Here is a 6,651-nt window from a genome sequence, read left to right as displayed (position 1 = left end):
CTTGTGATCCACTATGACCTCCAGATCCCTTTCTGCAGTACTCTATCTTAGACAGTCATTTCACATTTTGTATGTATGCAACTGATTGATTGTTCCTTCCTAAGTTGAGTACTTTTGCATTTGTCCTTATTGAATTTCATTATATTTACTTCAGATCATTTCTCCAGTTTGTCCAGATCATTTTGAATTTTAATCCTATCCTCCAAAGCACTTGCAACCCCTCCCAGCTTGGTATCATCCACAAACTTTATATTTGTACTGTCTATGTCATTTATTTAAATCATTGATGAAAGTATTGAACAGAATCGGACCCAGAACCAATCCCTGCAGGACCCCACTTGATATGTCCTTCCATCTTGACTGAACCACTGATAACTACTCTCTGGAAATGGTTTTCCAACTAGTTATGCCCCTACCTTTATAGCAGCTCCATCTAGATTGCATTTCCCTAGTTTGTTCATGAGATGGTCATGTGAGACAGTATCAAAAGCCTTACTAAAGTCTACCACAGGCTTGTTACCCTGTTAAAGAAAGCTATTTGACACAATTTGGTCTTCACAAATCCATGACGACTGTTATTTATTACCTTATTATCTTCTAGGTGTCTGCAAATTGTTTGCTGAATTATTTGCTCCATTATCTTTCTGGGTACTAAAGTTAAGCTAACAGGTCTTTAATCCCCAAGGTTGTCCTTATTCCCCTTTTTATAGATTGGCACTATATTTGCCCTTTTCCAGTCATCTGTAGTTTCATTTGTCTTCCACGACTTTTTGAAGATAATTGCTAATGGCTCAGATATCTCCTTGAGTATTCTAGGATGTATTTAATCAGGTCCTGGTGTCTTGAAGACATCTAACTTGTTTAAATAAATAATTAACTTGTTGTTTCCCTATTTTAGCCTCTGATCCTACCTCATTTTCATTGGCATTCATTAAGTGTGATGTCCAATTGCTACTAAACTTTTTGGTGAAAACTGAAACAAAAAAAGTCATGTAGAACTTCTGCCATTTCCACATTTTCTGTTATTGTCCTCTCCCCCTGCATTGAGTAACAGGCCTACCCTGTCCTTAGTCTTCCTCTTGCTGCTAATGTATTTGTAGAATGTTTTCTTGTTACCCTTTATGTCTCTAGCTAGTTTAATCTTGTTTTGTGCCTTGGCCTTTCTAATTTTGTCCTTACATACTTGTGGTGTTTGTTTATATTCATCCTTTGTAATTTCACTTAGTTTCCACTTTTTGTAGGATTCTTTTTTGAGTTTCAGATCATTGAAGGTCTCCTGATTAAGCCAGGTGGTCTGTCGCCATACTTCATATCTTTCTTAGGCAGTGGGATAGTTTGCTCTTTTTTGCCCTTAATAACTCTTTGAAAAACTTCCAACTCTCTTGAACTGTTTTCCCCCTTAGACTCATTTCCCAAAGGATCTTACCTACCATCTCCCTAGGTTAACTGGCCCTTTTTAACCTGCTCAGGCTTTTTGTGCGGCAGATATCCCATCACACTCCCTATCCCACAATAAATAATATTTTGTACATTACCATTATCTTCCCCCTCTTTCCCATTCTATGTCTCATCCCACTCACCTCTCTTTATTTCCCTTCTGCCATCTTGCCACAATTTTCTCTTTCTTTCCTCCCTTGTCCTTCTCTCTGGCTCCAGGGCATTCTCCCACTCAGAGGGCATGGCTACACTTGCAGATGTAGAGTGCTTTGAGATAAACCTGCCTTCAGAGAGCGCAGTAGGGAAAGCGCTGCAGTCTGTCCACACTCACAGGAACAAGCGCACTGGCATGGCCACATTTGTGGCACTTGCAGCGGCACTGGGAGCAGTGCATGATGGGCAGCTATCCCACAGAGCACCTCTTCCTATTCTGGCGCTGTGGCTTGTGGGAAGGGGGTGGGAGGTGCGGGGCATTCTGGGTCCTGTCACAACACCCTGTGATGCATCGGATTGCATCCCAGTAATCCCTGTGCTTCTGTCCACAATTGGCACCATCTTTCAACATTTTTTGTACTGCATGCTCTGCCTTCCCTTTCAGTCTGCGGGAATGGAGCCCGAATTGCTGAGGAGTATGCTGATGAGTCTTGCCAGCACGTCATGTTTGGCAGTCGAGTTATTCCTTATGATCCAAAGTGATAGTGAGGGCTCAGACGATGATATTGAGTAATGCATATGACATGAGTTTGCTTGTGGCATACACAGACATGCTCACCACCATGGAATGCCACTTTTGAGCTCAGGAAACAAGCACTGAGTGGTGGGATCACATTGTCATGCAAGTCTGGGGTGATGAGCAGTGGCTGCAGAACTTTCGGATGAGAAAAGCCATTTTCATGGGACTGTGTGAGGAGCTTGCTCCCACCCTGCAGCATAAGAACACGAGATTGAGAGCTGCCTTGACGGTGGAGAAGCAGGTGGCTATTGCAATCTGGAAGCAGGCAACTCCAGACAGCTACCGATGGTTGCTAACCAGTTTGGAGTGAGGAAATTGACCATTGGAATCGTGTTGATGCAAGTTTGCAGGGCCATTAATCGCATCCTGCCCAGAAGACTCCAGGTAACGTGCATGACATTGTGGATGGCTTTGCACAAATGGGTTTCCCTAACTGCGGAGGGGCAATAGATGGCACACACTCCAATTCTGGCACCATTCCACTTAGCCTCCGAGTACGTTAATCAGAAGGGGTATTTCTCTATGGTTCTCCAGGCACTTGTGGATCACTGTGGGCATTTCATTGACATTAATGCAGGCTGGTCCATAAAGGTGCATGACACACTCAGGCCTGTTCAGGAAGCTGCAAGCTGGGACTTTTTTCCCAGACCAGATGATCACCGTAAGGGAAGTCAAAATGCCCATTGTGATCCTTGGAGACCCCGCTTACCCTTTAATGCCATGGCTCATGAAACCCTACACAGGGAGCCTTGACAGCAGCAAGAAGCAGTTCAACAGGCTGAGCTAGTGCAGAGTTACTGGAGTGTGCTTTTGGCCATTTTAAAGGGCCAGTGGTGCTCTCTGTATGGGAAGCTGGACCTGGCCCATGACAGCATCCCTGCAGTTATATCCATGTGCTATACCCTCCATAACATTTGTGAAGGGAAGGGTGAACAATTCAAACAGGCATGGAAATTGGAACTCAACACCTGGAGGCTGAATTTGAACAGCCAGAGAGCAGAGCTATTAGAAGGGCCCAGCGCAGGGCTGCAAGGATTAGGGATGCCTTGAGGGAGCAATTTGAGGCTGAAAGCCACCAGTAATGTCTGGTGCCCTGCAAGGGAATGAAGTGCAGTGGTTCTAATGTTAGTAGGAATCTGTGTTTGCTATGGTGACTTGAAGTGCCTGTTTCTTTCCTTGGCTAAGGTATCTTTTATTTTATTTATTATTGCATAATGTTTTCAAAGCCAAAAAATTCATTTATTGAAAAGAAACACAACTGCTTGGGAAACAAAGGGCCAGGTGGTGGGGTGGGGCACAGTACAATCACAGATTTATGTATGTCCTGTTATCATACGCAGACTTCCTGAGCAATGAATGTTGCACTTCAAGATGGCTACCCATTGCACTTAACACCCATCACCATGCAGTATAAGGGTCATAGTTTTCAGGGCTGGGTGGTAAAGCTACAGGTGTTGGAGGCAGCTGTGGTGGTAAGAACCCAGATGTTGGGGAAAGTGGATTGGAGGTGACATGGGGGCACAAGGGAAAGTTTTGGGACAAAGGACTGCAAGGGGGGTCAGGCACAGTAGTCTGCATGGCTACGAGCTCCTGGATCGAGTCCGCTTGGCGCTCCATTATGCTTATCAGCCGATCCGTGCTTTGCTGCCAGAGCACTGCTCTTTTGTGCCGGCGCCCCTCATTCTGCTGGCGGATCCTCCTTTCACTGTCCCACCACTCCTGCACTTTTTGATTTTCATTATTTAAATGCTGCATTACTTCATGCAGCATGTCTTCCTTGCTTCTACGTGGCCTCTTTCTGATTCTTCGGAGTCTTTCGGCCGGTGATAACACGGACGGCTGATATCTCAAGGTTGCATCTGTAAAGACAAATTGTAACACAGGCAGCATTGTTCACACCAGACAGAGCAATGATTCCCCCATACTTAAGGGCAAACACAGTCTACACAATAGCATAATTTGCCTGTCCCAAAGCGAGTGCACATAACCCACGGGAGCCCCAAAATGGTGAGTAAGCACAGGGTCAAGTGTGACTGACTGTTTCACGGCTGTACTGTCCTCTGGGATTCTGTGCCTTGGGAAGAGCCAACAGTGGCAGGGGCCTCCTATACTGAACACTGTCCCCACATTTTCCATGGGAGTTCGTCCTGGAAGATATCTTGCAGCTGAGGGTGACCTGGGAAGCAAGGGAGGGTCTTCGACTGCAATGTGGCCCATATGTAGCTTGCCTGTGTGCAGCAATGGTCCCCCCGCCCCTCACGGCACAGTGGTGTGGACAAGTTAGTCTTACTGGGACAAGGAACAGAGTGGCTTTCCCAAGAAACCTGCCAAGTGCATTGCCGAAGTTCTGGATGAGATCTTCGAAGAGATCACTGAGGCCTATTACCACAATGTGAGAGAGCACATCAACACCCTATTCCACATCTAGGCGTGCATGCAGCCCTAACCCCCCGCATCCCAAGAGCCCGCACTGAATAACTTCTTTCCCAAAATAAAAGCCGCTTACCAGGAACCTCCTCTGGTGTTTGTCCTTCCCCAAGCACCGGCAGCTGTGACTGGCTACCTTCCTCCTGGCTTGAGAGCAGCTCCTAGCTGCCTGCATCTAGGGATTCCGGGGTGTCTTCCTCCACCTCAGCACCCTCACTCCCGCTTTCCTCCTCCTCCTCCTCCTTCTCCTCCCATCTTGTTGAACTGGGCTCTGAAGTGTCCATGGTGGTACTCGGAGTGGAGGTGAGGTCGCCCCCAAGTATCGCCTCCAGCTCTTTGTAGGAATGGGGCTCCTTTATTGCGCTGTAACTCGCAAGTGTAGCCAAGCCCATAGTTACTTAAAGTTGAGTGGATGCTCACAAGTCTCAGACAAGGAAGACTAGATATTTTAATGATAAAAATACAGTGAAACCTGTTAGTAATGTTTATCATAGTAACAGGTGGCATATTAATACAATGTGACTTTTATATAGTCCCCATGAAGATCTAACTTACCTGGGAAGAGCCTGAGATAGAATCACATAAATTTAGGGCTGAAAGGGACCTTGAGCGGCCTGCACTGAGGCATGACCAAATAAACCTAGTCTGTCTCTGACAGGTGTTTGTCCAACCTGTTCTTAAAATCCTCCAGTGATGGGGTTTGCACAACCTCCCTTGGAAGCATACCAGAATTCAACTACCCTTAAAGTTAGAAAGTTTTCCATATCTAACCCAGATCTCCCTTGCTACACATTAAGCCCATTGCTACTTGTCCTGCCTTCAATGAACATGGAGAACAATCGATCACCTTTCTCTGTATCCTACTCAGTCTTATTTTCTCAAGACTAAACATGCCAATTTTTTTAACCTTTCCTCTTAGGTCAGGATTTCTAAACCTTTGCTCACTTTTGTTGCTCTCTTCTGGATTCTTTCCAATTTTTCCACATCTTTCCCAAAGTGTAGTACCCAAAATTGGACACAGTACTCCATCTGAGACCTCCCCAGTGCCAAGCAGAATTATCTCCCATTATCTTCCATGTCTTACATCTGAGACTCCTGTTATTACACCTCAGAATAATATTAGCCTTTTTTGCACTGCATCACATTGTTGACTTGTATTCAATTTGTGATCCACTCTATTCCCCAGATCCTTTCCTGCAGTACTGCCACCTAGCCAGTTATTCCCTATTTTGTAGCTGTGCGTTTAATTTTTCCTTCCTACATGAAGTACTTTACATTTGTCTTTATTAAATTTAATGTAGTTAATTTCAGACCAATTCTCAAATTTGTCAAAGTGATTTTAAAATTTTAATCCTGTCTTCCAACATGCTTGCAAACCCTCTCAGCTTAGTGTTATCTGCAGATTTTATAAGCATAAGCTCCACTCCATTATCGAAATCCGAATGATAATACTGTATAGTACTGGACCCAGGACTGATCCCTTTGGGACCCCATTAGATACACCCTCACTGTTTGACAGCAAACCATTGATAACTACTTTCTGAGCCAGCCTTTCAAACAGTTGTGCGCCCACCTTATAGTAATTCCATTTAAACCACATTTCTCTAGTTTCCTTAGGAGACTGTTATCTGGAACTGTGTGAAAAGCAATATTAAAATCAAGATATATCATGTCTACTGCTTGCCTCATCCACTAGGCCAGTAACTTTGTCAAAGAAGGAAATTATGTTTGCTTGGCATGGTTTGTTCTTGACAAATCCATGGTGGCCATTCCTTTTAACACTATATACTATCCTCTGGGTGCTTACAAATTGATCATTTAATCATTTGTTCCAATACCTTTCGAGGCATCAAAGTTAGGCTGATTGGTCCCTGAGTCCTTTTTGTTCCTTGTTTTAAAGATAGGTATGATGTTAGATACTGTGGTGATGGGTGGTATACAGAAACCTAGGATGGATGGAGTGTGAAGCACATTAGTTACATAATAAGACAGGTTCCTATGTCAAAACTCTTACAGTATAAATAGTCAGTGGCCAGACAAAGGAGAGTAAAAGA

General features: G+C 44.5%; 1 long non-coding RNA gene across 1 annotated transcript; it reads right to left on the bottom strand.

The window, feature by feature from the left end:
* Window positions 1-1,145: 1,145 nt before the first annotated feature.
* LOC122458437 lies at window positions 1,146-6,313 on the bottom strand. The gene is made up of 3 exons (XR_006278486.1): window positions 6,303-6,313; window positions 4,714-4,719; window positions 1,146-1,358 (listed from the first exon to the last, which is right to left on the bottom strand). It is a non-coding gene; the product is annotated as an uncharacterized LOC122458437 (long non-coding RNA).
* Between the last annotated feature and the right edge of the window lie 338 nt (window positions 6,314-6,651).

The sequence above is a fragment of the Dermochelys coriacea genome, chromosome 2 (assembly GCF_009764565.3).
Source record: "Dermochelys coriacea isolate rDerCor1 chromosome 2, rDerCor1.pri.v4, whole genome shotgun sequence".
Taxonomy (NCBI): domain Eukaryota; kingdom Metazoa; phylum Chordata; order Testudines; family Dermochelyidae; genus Dermochelys; species Dermochelys coriacea.
Note: the sequence above shows the minus strand (reverse complement) of the source record. Positions and strands in the feature narration are given on the sequence as shown.